Source organism: Gorilla gorilla, chromosome 13 (assembly GCF_029281585.2).
Source record: "Gorilla gorilla gorilla isolate KB3781 chromosome 13, NHGRI_mGorGor1-v2.1_pri, whole genome shotgun sequence".
NCBI lineage: Eukaryota > Metazoa > Chordata > Mammalia > Primates > Hominidae > Gorilla > Gorilla gorilla.
The window spans coordinates 28198644-28211536 of record NC_073237.2 but is presented as its reverse complement, the minus strand read 5'-3'; the positions used below and the strand labels follow the sequence as shown (position 1 = coordinate 28211536).

General features: G+C 40.6%; 1 long non-coding RNA gene across 1 annotated transcript in view; it reads left to right on the top strand.

The window, feature by feature from the left end:
* The window catches only part of LOC134756855 (uncharacterized), an 88224-nt gene extending 75801 nt beyond the window's left edge, over positions 1–12423 (top strand). Inside the window, exon 3 of the long non-coding RNA XR_010130168.1 lies at positions 9999–12423. This is a non-coding gene — a long non-coding RNA (uncharacterized lncRNA). The remainder of the gene's footprint in view (positions 1–9998) is intronic.
* The last annotated feature ends 470 nt before the right edge of the window (positions 12424–12893 follow it).

Here is a 12893-nt window from a genome sequence, read left to right as displayed (position 1 = left end):
CATAGTCTTTGCATGATTTATTTGGCTGTAAACAGCATCAGTGGTGTCTGTAATTTCCTCAGTGGCTTAGGATGCAGTTATTAGAGGAGGCAGTGAAGATTTTCTGGGGATGGGGATGCCAGGTAAGGCAGTCTTTGGGCCCCATTGGTGGCAGCAGTAGCTGAGTGTGTCTGTTCTTGGGCCCCAGGGTAGTATATGCTTGTACTGGTTTTAGGGGGTCCAGGTGGGCTGATTCTTGGGCCTCTATGTGTCTTACTCAGATGTCAGTAGTGGCAGCAGTAGGCTGGGTGGGTGGGGAGGTTCTCAGGACCCTGGGAAGCCAGCATGGTGAGGGTGATGGCAGTGGCGCGATGACTCTCTGGGCCCTGATTGGTGTGTGCTGGCATTGATAGTGAATGTGATGGTCTGGGCAGGCCAGTCTCTAGGCCCACAGGTAGCCTAGGAGGAATGTTCAGATGCCAATGGTGGTGGATTGGGCTGGGAGATCCCTTAGCCCCCAGATTGCGGCTAGGGCGAGGGCAGTGAAGTTGGGCAATGGCCGTACTGACGCACTACTACTAGGGAGGGTGGTGCTGCCCTCAGTGGTGGCAGCCTAGGCCAGTGGGTGGAAAATGTGCATGCCTCTCACATTTCAATTCTGGTGGTACTTGTGCCTCAGCCCTTGCTGCAGTAGCAAAGTAGTGCTTTGCTCATGCCTCAGTCCCAATGGAAGTATCTCAGCCCTCAGCCTGGGATGTGGTAGCCCATGGTAGCTGGTGCCTGATTCCTGGGGACAGAAGCCCATGCTTCTCTTGTTCCTCAGCCCCAGCGCTGCTGAGCTCCAGGACAGTGTACTGTCTTTTGAGGGTGAGGCAATTTTCTGTAGCTGTTTAGGTCTCAGGGACCCAATGTTAGCTCCCTCCCTGGAGCAGTGTCATTTCACAATCTCCTGTCAGCTTCCTACTTTAGTTTCAGGGCCCACAAGGGTCATGGGACTCTCCAGTGGCTAGCATTGCAGAAGTCTGTGGTGGTAATGTGGATTGCTGAGGGTCTCTCACTTACCCTTTCCCCACATTGGTTTCTAGCTAATTCTGGCCAAGCGGGCTGCCATGCTTTGTTTTTCTTCCTTGCTTTAGGTATTACCTGTCACTTTTCTACTGGATTCCAGTGTTCTGTCTTGGATGATCTATTCAAAGTGTGATTATCTACTCACTATTTTGGTTCTTCTTAGTGGATAAGGTGAGTGTGAAATGTCTCTCATCAGCCACAGTAAGGAGGAACAGAAGAATAAGAAAGATATGAGACACGTACAAAACAAAAAGCGTAATGGCAGACATAAATCTAACCATATCAATAATAACATAAAAGTAAATAGATTAAATAATTCAATCAAAAGGCATAAATTGTCAGATTGGGTTACAAAAATGAGATCCTGCCTCATGATGTCTAAGGGAGATGTATTATAGACAAAGGTACAAATAGGTTGAAATAAAAGGATAGCATAAGGTGTACCATGCAACTAGCAACCATAGGAGAGCTAGAGTGGGTTATACTGGTCTCAGACAAAATAGACTTTAAGACAAAAATGCCATTAGGTATAATGGTCATTTTTATAATGACAAAAGGGTCAATCCCTCAGGAAGATGTAACACATATAAATGTATGCATATTTATACAGAGTCCCAAAATACATGAAGAAAAACTAACAGAACTGAAGGGAGAAATAGACATTTCAACAATAACTGTTAAAGACATCACCTACTTTGAATAATGGATAGAAAAGCTAGAGATAAAATTAACAAGGATACAGAAGACATAAACAACATTATAAATCAACTAGACCTAAGAGACATCTATAGAATACCCCACCCAACAGCAGCAGAATACACATTCTTTCCCAGTGCACATGGAACAGTCTCCAGGAAAGACCATTTGCTAGGCCATAAAAAAAGACTCAATAAAATTAAAATGATCAAAATCACACAAAATATATTCTCTGATTACAATGGAATGACATTAGAAACCAATATCAGAAGGAAATTTGGAAAATTCACAAACATGTAGATTAAACAACATACTGCTAAATAAACAGTGAGTTAAAGTAAAATCATAAGGGAAATTACAAAATACTTTGAGGTAAAGATAACTACCAAAACGTATGGAAAGCAGCAAAAGCAGTGCTGAAAGGGAGTTATAGTGATAAACATCTATATTAAAAGAGAAAAAAGATCTCAAATCCATAATTTTCCACCCTGTGAAACTGGAAAAAGAAGAGCAAACTAAATTCAAGGCAAGCAGAAGGAAGAAAATAATAAAGATTAGAGCAGCAAGAAATGAAAGAGAAAATAAAATAATAGAGAAAAATCAACAAACTCAAAACTTGGTTCTTTGAAATGATTAAATTAGTAATTAAGAAGCTTCCTGCAAAGAAAATCTATGTTTTCTTTAACTTTCCTATGTGTTTCTACGTTGAGGATCAGAAGACTTAATATTGTGAAGACGGCAATGCTCCCTATATTAATCTACATATTCAACACAATCCTTATCAAAATTTCAGTTGAATTTGTTGGAGAAATTGACAGGCTAATCCTAAAATTTAGATGAAATTTTAAGAGACCCCCTAATGGCCAAAACAATCTTGAAAAAGAAGAACAAAGTTGGAGGAATCACACTTCACAATTTCAATACTTACTACAATTCTACAGAAATCAAAATATTGTTTTACTGGCATAGTAGACATATAGACAAATGGGAGAGAATTGAGAGCCCACAACTAAACTCTCACATATATGGTCAATTGTTTTGTTTTGTTTTGTTTTGAGATGGAGTTTCACTCTTGTCGCCCAGGCTGGAGTGCAATGGCGCGATCTTGGCTCACTGCAACTTTTACCTCCTAAGCTCAAGCGATTCTCCTGCCTCAGCTTCCTGAGTAGCTGGGAGTACAGGCACCTGCCAACACGCCCTGCTAATTTTTGTATTTTTAGTAGAGATGGGGTTTCACCATGTTGGTCAGGCTGGTCTCGAACTCCTGACCTCAGGTGATCCACCTGTCTCAGCCTCCCAAAGTGCTGAGATTACAGGCGTGAGCCACTGTGCCCAGCTGGTCAGTTGATTTTTGATGAGGGCCCCAAGACCACTCAAGGACAGTCTTTCGACAAATAGTTCTGGGAAAACTGGATCTCCATAGGCAAAAGAATGAAGTTGGACCCTTACCTTACACGCTGTACAAAAAGTAACTCAAAATGGATCAAAAACCTAAATTTAAAAGCTAAAACTATAAAACTCTTAGAAGAAAATATGGGGAGAAATCTTCATAGCCTTAGATTTGGCAATGTTTTCTTTTCTTTTCTCTTCTTTCTTTTTTTTCTTGTTTTTCTTTTCTTTTTTTTTTTTTTGAGACAGAGTCTTACTCTGTTGCCCAGGCGGGAGTGCAGTGGTGTGATCATGGCTCACTGCAGCCTCCCCCTCCTGGGCTCAAGTGATCTTCCCGCCTCAGCCTCCCGAGTACAGGAGCACACCACCACACCCGGTTAATTTTTGTATTTTGTAGAGAAGGGGTTTCACCATGTTGCCCAGGCTGGTTTTGAACTCCTGGGCTCAAGCAATCTGCCTGCTTCAGCCTCCCAAACTGTTGGGATTATAAGCGTGAGCCACTGCGCCTAGCTGGCAATAGTTTCTTAAATATTACACCAAAAGCACAATAAACGAAGAAAAATAGGTAAATTTGATGTCATAAAAATGATAACATTTTGTGCATCAAAGGACAGCATCAAGGGAGTGAAAATCATTTGACAAAAGCCCAGCATTCAGAACATATAAATAAATCCTACGACTCAACTACAATGGCAAAATAAACCCCAACTTTTAAAATGGGCAAAGGATTTGAATAGACATTTTTCCAAAGAAGATATACAAATGGCCAGCAAGCACATGAAAAGATGCTCGACATCATCATTAGTCATTAGGGAGATGCAAGTCAAAACCACAATAAGGTACCCCTTTCACAATGAGATACCACTATCACATATACTAGAATGTCTATAATAAAACAACAACAGAAAATAACAATTATTAATGAGGATGTGGAGAAACTAGAACCTTTGCGCATTGCCAGTGGGAACGTAAAATAGTGCTGCTGCTGCTGTGTAAAGCAGTTTGGCAATTTTTCTGAAAGTTAAACATTGAATTACTATATTCCACTCCTAGGTAAATACCCAAACTAACCGAAAACAGGAATTCAAACAGATATTTGTGCATAAATGTTTATAACAGCATAATTCAACAATAACCAGAAGATAGAAACACCCCAAGGTCCGTTAACAGATGAATAAGTAAACGACATGTGGTATATAGATATAATAAAATATCCAATCATAAAAAATGAAGTTCTGAACCTTGAAAACATTACACTAAGTGAAATAAGTCAAACAAAAAGGACAAATATTATATGATTTCATTTGAATGAAGTACCTGTAATAGGCAAATTCATAGAGACAGAAAGTAGAATAGATAAACTAATGGTTTGGAGGCAAGGAGAGTGGGGAATTATTGCTTAAAGGAAACAGAGTTTTTGTTTGGGTTGGTGAAAAAGTCTTGGAAATAGATAATGTGATGGTTGTACAACATTGTGAATGTAACTAACATTACCGAATTATACACTTAAAAATGGTTAAAATGGCACATTTTATGTTATCTATCATCACCACAACTTAAAATAATGAATAATATAGCAAAACCCCTTGAATTGTACACTTTAAATGGCTGAAGTTATGGTATGTGGATTATATCTCAGTAAGGCTGTTAGGGAAAAAAAAAAAAAGCATTGTAGGAAGTAGTTGGGAAATGTGTTAGTTCAACCCCATCATTTTCTGTAGGGGGAGAAAGCAGCAACAATGCATGTGCCAGTGAATTCCACTCTTGCAATCAATAGGTTGGTAAGTACAGCAGTTATCTGCAAAACTCTGTATTATTTCTATTATTAATGTGACATTTCCCAGGCACAGTAAGAATAGAAGGGCTGAAATTACATTCATTGTCCCCACATGGGAGAGAAGAACCTCCTGAAATCATGGGTTCTAGGCAAAATGTCCAAATCTCCACCTCATAATGGGACAGGAAGCACGGTACATGAGCTAGCTCTGGAATGTGAGATTCTTTCCTGAAGAAGGAGGAAGGATGAAACTGAGGGAGTAGATGAAGTCCTCCAACTTGCACGAGAGCTGGGTTACAAAACTCACTGAAGTGCTCAGTGGCTAATTATTAGTGGAGATCACAGAGGCAGTTAGCAAATCAGTGGAAGGTCACAGGTCAGAGGCCTGAAAATGAGAGCAAGACTCAGTGATTTTGGGGTAAGTAGGGTAGAGGAGGGACAGGGGAGGATTTCTCAGCAGTTTCCTATAATAATAACCACTTGCGGTTTGTTTTCTGGTAGACACACATCTCTCAACAATTCATTAGTTCACTCCATCCACAGCTCCTCTATTCTCTAGCAGTTTGCCTCCCTCACCCCACCAAATCCCATACCCCGCTTATGAAAAGTTGAGGATTATTTCTTGGACTGATTCAAGGTCACAGAGATATTTGAATGCCATATGGCTAAAAATACAGATCCAATCTGCCTTCCAGTCCAGTGACTCGTCCTGTCACTAGAGGTAGAGAGCAAGAGCATGAAGTGGAAGTACTAGACTTCCAACAGCGATATAGACTACTCCAATCCCTGAGGCAGAGGTAAGGGTCTGACTTAGAGAGGCATTTATGAATTCATGGGAAGTAGCTCTTCTTCCATGTTTGGAAGAGCTTCCCAAACATGCCAAGTCTTATGCAAAACAAACTTGAGAAAGCTCCACACCCAACCTACTGTTTGATTGGGAGAGGCCTACATAGCAGTGGTAGGGTTTGGGGATGGGGTAGGATGAGGGATGGATCCCTGCTCCAAACCTATACCTTTAAGCTAGTCTGACTTATCCAAGCACCAGGCATCAGAAAAGCCTCAATTACTTGAAATCCAATCCCAGAAAACATCCATCTAAGCCCTTCCTGATTTAGCTGCAAACTGTGTTCATCTAGGTTGCGTTTTGTTTCTGACCTGTTTCTGACCTATCTCTTTTCTTATTTGTAGCATTGCTCCTGCCTCCAGAATTCCCAATTGATCCTCATTTTTCAGCTTGACTCTCAGCTTTGCTTAAGAATTCTGTTTAAACTCACTTTGGATCTTCCTGCTTCTTGCTGCCCCATCCCAGTTCAGTCCTTAGAACTTAAATCCTGACAGTGATATACTTGGCTGATGCTTCAATCAGGACCACCAGGTTTAGTCATAAGCGTGAAAGGAAGCAAGTTACACTGCTCCATCTTATCCACATGGATTTCATGAAAGGGCCCGATAACTTATTAAAATCCATCCTCTCTTCTCCGGACTCTTAATATTGAGAACTGAAACCATTTACTCCTACACAGCTTACTATCTACGTTAACATGACTTTAATTTCAATTGTCTTCACATCCCAAGACTTTGTGCTCCTGGCTTCAAAACGACCTCCTCTTTTCTTTTTTCACCAATCCTAATATTCTATCATAGCCCTTACCCTATCCTAATTAAGCCCTCTGTATTGCGCTCACCCCTGCTCTGACAGACCTGCCTTAAACTAGACTTCAAAATCTGAATAAATCAAATCTTGTTCATTCTCCTCCAAGAAACTATCATATTATGTCTCCCTTATCACTGTAAGAAATAAAATAATCTTTTTCTTATCAATAAGTTGTTCTGGTAATATGTAGGGACTTGGAATTTGATCAGTTTCCTGATATTATTTCCTACAGATTACAGAAAATGTAATACTGCATTGGGAGGGCAGTGACTTAATAACCTCAAGCTTCCCTTATAAAGAATATCAAATAAAGTGAATAGCAGTTTCTGGAATACAACCTGAACTCCAGTTTAACTTTTTAATTGATGTATAATGTTGCCTTTCCTGTTCTAGCCCATTTGTAATTTTTAGGTATCATTAAAACTTTTCTTAGACCAGTAAAACTCTCCATCTACTTGCTGAAATTTCTGCTGTATATTTTTTAGCATAGACTTTGAGATAGTTTTTAAACACTGCCTCCAAGAAGCCAGCAGCTAGTGGGTTTGACAGCTATTTCCTCTGTGCTCGAGTCAGTGCCAGAGTAGCTTCTGTAGGTAATCTCCCTGCATGGCTGGCTGGCAATATCATTTTGATATAAGATATTCTCTAAGGAAGAGTTTCCATAAATAGGCTTGCTGCTAGAGCTGGTGGAGGCGTCTTGCCTAGTAATTAAGTTTTCTTGTACAAGGAGTTATGTGGTTTTGTATGTGCACAAGTGAAAGTGCATAAGACATGCGTGGGCAGGTATGCATTCAACTTGTTAGTGATGTTCTCAACTAGGAGTTCATGCTTCAGGGAGTAGGAAATGATTGCTTATTCTACCATTTCAGAATTTGCATAATATATCTGGGGAAAATATTTTAAAATGTACTATGACCTTTTTATCTTGTAAGGAGTGAAGGAAATCCTTATCCTATTCCAATTTGAATTATGTTCAGCCTCAAACAGGACCATAAGATGGTATGGTAGGTGCAGGGAGATAGCACTGTTAACACATAGTTCACATGCATAGTCTGAAAGTGTCTGTTTTCTGACCTTTAATTTTCCGTGACCAGGACAGTATTATACACAGCTATTTCTTAACATAAACTTATCTGACGACTTCCACTGTCCTGCTTTTGTGCTCCAGATCTTTAACAGGAGGCAAAGAAGACAAACATGATGAGACCAAACGAATGCTGTCCAACTTTTCAGTGATTATTAAGTGCAAATATCCTCCTTGTAAGACATACATTTTCTTAGTTTGAAGATAGTGAAAGGATTAAGACCAATTTTGTAGACATATGAGAATACTAGAAATTGAATTACACCAAGAATCGTTTATATTGAGTCAACCAGTTTTTTCTAATGTGGTCTTCTGTACAATTTAGCTAAAACATTTCAGCTGTTTCACAGGTGTTTGGCTTTAATTTAATTTTGAAATGTGTTTTAGCTTTTAAAAATGTGAATACACAGCAGCACACAAACTTAAATGTGTCCTCTACTATCTTAGTCTGCTTGCGTTCCTGTAACAAGATGCCACAGACTGGGTAATTTATAAATAATAGAGATGTATTTCTTACAGTTCTGAAGGCTGGGAGATCTAAAATCAAGGTGCTGGCAGGTTTGGTGTCTGTTTGGCGGTGTTTGTTGTTTGCTGTTCTTTCTGTATCTAAGATGGCATCTTGCTGTGTGCTCCAGAAGGGACAAATGCTGTGTCCTCACATAGGGGAAGGCAGATGAATAAAAAGAGACAAACTCTCTCTGAAGGCTCTTCTGTAAGGGCATTAATCCGTTCATGAGGGAGAGCCTTCATGACTTAATCACTTCCCAAAGGGTCCGAAACTCTTAATACCACCATAACAGGGATTAAGTTGCAACACATGAATTTTGGAGGGGAACCATTCAAACCATAGCATCTACCAATTTTTTAAAACACATTTTAGACTACCAAAGTATTAATTTTTATACAACTTGGAATAGATGTTCTCCTCTGAAGTCTCTGTGTAACTGAAGAATAACCTAAGAATGCAAGGCTGTAAGGGAATAAATTTGTGTTTTTCCAAGCCACTAAGTTTGTGGTAATTAGTTTCAATAGGTACAGGAACTAATACACACCCCCGTACCAAGAATGGAGCTTCTAGGCTTATAGTCTGCCACCAAGTTCTTAGGGTGTCAGGTCACCATCCTCCCTACCTGAAGATTTTTATTGCATCCTTCCACCTTTATACTTTAGCCTTTAATAAAATGTGCTTCCTTTTACTTTGTCTTCCTTTCTGGAGAGGGTTTCCCTTTTATCATGTTTCTTTCTAAAGAGACATTCATCATTCCCATTTCCTGGGACTACATTGGTGGAATGGCTGCAGGGGAACATAATTAGATATTGGAAACATAATTGTGTATGAGATATCAAGGAAAAATACAGATCTGCATAGTGTTACAATGTTAAAATTACTAGCTTAATTTCTGTCCTCACACAAGATACGAGCTCTAAGAATTCTGGGATTCCCATGCCCATTTTCTTTACTGCCATATCTCCAACCTCTAGCACAGGGCCTGTTATCCAATACATAATTGCTAGAAAGTCAAGGAATAAGATGATCAAACCAATGGGTGATGAATGATTGGCACTGGGGTCCTTTGGAGGACTTTGAGCAGAGGATTGAAGCAGTAAGATTTGCAGGTTATTAAATGTCTTCAAGCTATCACCGTCACCATAAGGAGAGGTCTGTATTATCCAAAATTATATTTATTAAATTAATTATCAAGTACACATACTACAGAGGAAGAATTCTCTACTATAAATATTCAAATCCATGAACAGTCTCCTGAGAAGAGCTAAGGAAGCTTCACAAAGTTTAAACTGCCTTCATTCCCCCAACTATATCCCCTCTTTATTTTCTTCTCCAGGACACTGGGGCCCTTTAGTTAGCTGAACTAGCTAGCCATAGGGACTCTTTCAGAGCATTTCAGCTGAGATTTGAGTAGCCAGCCCACTCTGCTGTGATATTTGCATTTCATACTAAATTGGTCTATAACATTATAAATTTCACACTCCTACATTTCTGTTATAACATCATAATCATAAAAATGACATTTTGGTCTTCTCTTTTGCAAGTGAAATGAACATTTCCACATATAAATAGAGGAGAAAACTTGTCGGTCATTTTCCTAAAATGTTGAGGGCTTGATGCAAGCCTGAGGTTTAATTTCTCAGTGTCTGGGAGGAGCCACTGGTTTGTGCAGGTTTCTCAGTGTACCTAAGAGCTGCTGAGACTCATGCTTCAGGTCTCTTGGATCAGGGGATAACCCGTTGACTCGTTTTTTGGTAAAACAGAGGGAACCTGAGATCAGACACACCATTTGGTGTTTTATTTCCTGAAACGGTTTACCATCTCTTGTTCCTTACCCTTACAGGATTTCCGACAGAAGGCCAGAGTGCTGAAGCCTCTTCACTGAAGGAGGCACCCAGAATCCTGTGGGCCTAGTGTGTGAAATAAAGAGAGTGCAGGACTTTGTGGCCAGCGCTCACCTCCAGAGCAAAATCAAGAGATACGTCAGGAAAGGGGCTGGAAGGAAGCAAAGGGGACCCAAATGCATTTTCACAAAAATCAGGGACATTTATACCCGGTATTTATGAAGATTTCTAATAATGGTATGATAGTTATTCTTATCTTATGGAGTTTAGCCATCAGGGAACTCATGTTTGAGCAGGACAAAGAAACTAATAAATTTTTCAAACAAGATCAGGGACATGGAGAGGAGCTGGCCTAGTTGACCTTGTTGGCATCTTTAAACATTTTTTAATTTTTAAAATTAAAAAAAAAAAGATTCATAAACCTGTTCAGTGTCAGAAGGGTGAGAACTAGATTGGGAAACTGCATCCCAATTTGAGATGTATCTAGGTAAGAAGCCAGCCTGGGAAGATATTGGTGGAAGCTGGAAACGAGGGCAGGAAGCCAAACCCTCAGCCTATAGAACATAAAATTAACTTTTTCAGGGTTATCTTGAAAGGACTAAGGTTTCCATCTCATTCCATCCTAAGAGAAAGAAAAGTGTAAGTCTTTATGTTATGAAGGTAAGGGCAGCTATTTCTTCAGACATTGATTGAGGCTGTAGAAAAGCCAGTGATCTGCTCCACCCCAGACCAACTGAATTGAACATCTGCAAGATGGGGCCCAGAAATATGATTTAATGTGTGATTCTCAGGGATGCAATAGGGGTTGAGAAGCATTTGCCTTAGTCATGTGCCTTACCCTTTCCTTCCATTTACTCCTCAACCCACTCTTCCAGAAGCGATGGCTCTCATAAGGTTCAAAAATGACTTCTGTGCCAAGCAATCCAATAACAATGTTCCCCCTTGGTAATATTCCACCTGTTTACCATTTCCTCCCTTAGTTTAGATAATTTCTTTATTGTTTTCTGTAAAATTATACATACTTATTACAAAAATTAATAATAGAATATAGACTTGAATAATGTAACAAGAAAATCACCCCAAATCCCATCACTCAGAAGCAACTGTTTTGTTTTTTTGAGACAGGGTCTCCCTCTGTTGCCCAGGCTGGAGTGCAGTGGTGTGATCATGGCTCACTGCAGCCTTGGTTTCCCAGGCTCAAGCAATCCTCCTGCCGCAGCCTCCTGAGTAGCTGGGACTACAGGTGTGCACCACTGAGCCTGGCTAATTTTTTATTTTTATTTTTAGTAGAGACAAGGTCTTGCTATGTTGCCCAGTCTGGTCTTGAACTCCTAAGCTCAAGTGATCCTTCCATCTCAGCCTCCCAAGGTGCTGGGATTATAGGTGTGAGTCACTGCACCCAGCCAGCAGTAACTGTTTTTAACATTTGCAAAATCCACGACTCTCAAACAAAATTGGGCACGAGGGCCTGCAGAAGTACAGAGACCTTTCAAAATAGAACTCCCTGTACTCTCCTACACAGGAAGGGAAAACCTCCCTCTGAGCTACAGTAATGCTGGTGAAATACCAGCTTTATGAATTGTCTTCTTTTCAAGGATACTAGGATTTGTTCTTAAAAAGGCCGGCCAAGATACCAAATACACATGGCCATTGTATTTACTGATAGCAAAAGAAGCCAACATCCAAGCACCCACACAAGCTTCCCCTACTACTAGCTTCAGTTAGTATAGTTTAGCAGTGTGCTCCCATTGTTAGAGTAGGCAGATAGCCAGACATGAGCAGGAGGGTGAGCCCCTGAGGAAAGGGAGGTCTAGAAAATCTCACACCCCAGAGAACACCCCAAACATGCATACTAGGTATGAGCAGAGAGGAGGGGAAATAGCTATGCGGAAAGGAACACCCTGAAATGCTCCCTTAAGATGCCCAGTAATCGCTCACTCTGCAGTTAACCTGTCAGAATGTAGCTAGCTACATGCTGATAAGGAGGGGAAGAGAGCAAGGGGAAAAGTCCTAAGATATACGCAGGTGCATTAAGTATAGATGTGACCACTCTACAACATTTCTGAGGTGGCAGTAATGAGCGATGCAGGTGAAATTCATATCCAACACCGGGCCCACGCACGCAGACCAACTAACAGTAAGGGAGGCTCCCACGGGCCTGGATGGGAGCTAGGTGGGGATAAAGGCAGGGACTTAAGGCAGAAGTGGAAAAACTAGACAGAGAAAAAAGGTAGAGACTTAAGACAGAGGTGGGAACTTCAAACTCTGATACCGTGAAAACCTAATGCAGAACTCTCGGGGCTGCTGCTGCTGGCTCATTCTCTGTCAGCAGCCCCCTTTGCCTCATCTTTAAGAGTGTACTGACTCTCCAAATATACTCTCTGCTCTCTATTTTCCTTCAATAAATTCTTCTTTTTGGCTAAAGTTTCTCTTGGCTGATTCTTTCTTCCAAAGGACCGAGGACTCTGCATTTCCCCATAACACCATCATGTAAACACTGGGGCTAATGCCCCATCCCTTTAACATGAGCAATAGAGGGAGGAGCTACAGAAGCCCATCTTGGCTGGGCTTTGATGTTTAAGGCAGGGAATCTTGAAGTTGGAGTGGGCCAGTGTCAGGAGTTTGGTCTTCACACTGGAGGAACTCATAGGATGGTATGAGTTCCTATGGCATGGAACTCCTGTGTGGAGAGACTGTAGGAAAATGATGACTCTGTTATTGCATGCTGGGTTTCTTATGTGTGAAGTAAACAAAATTAAATGGAACTGTCAAACTAAATAACAGAAGCTCTCTAAAAGAAAATATCTATTTAGGAATAGGACACTGCAATAGGCATATGCGTGCCATAGTCAACTATGAGCATATTCTGGGAGGTAATGAAAGACAAGGATTTT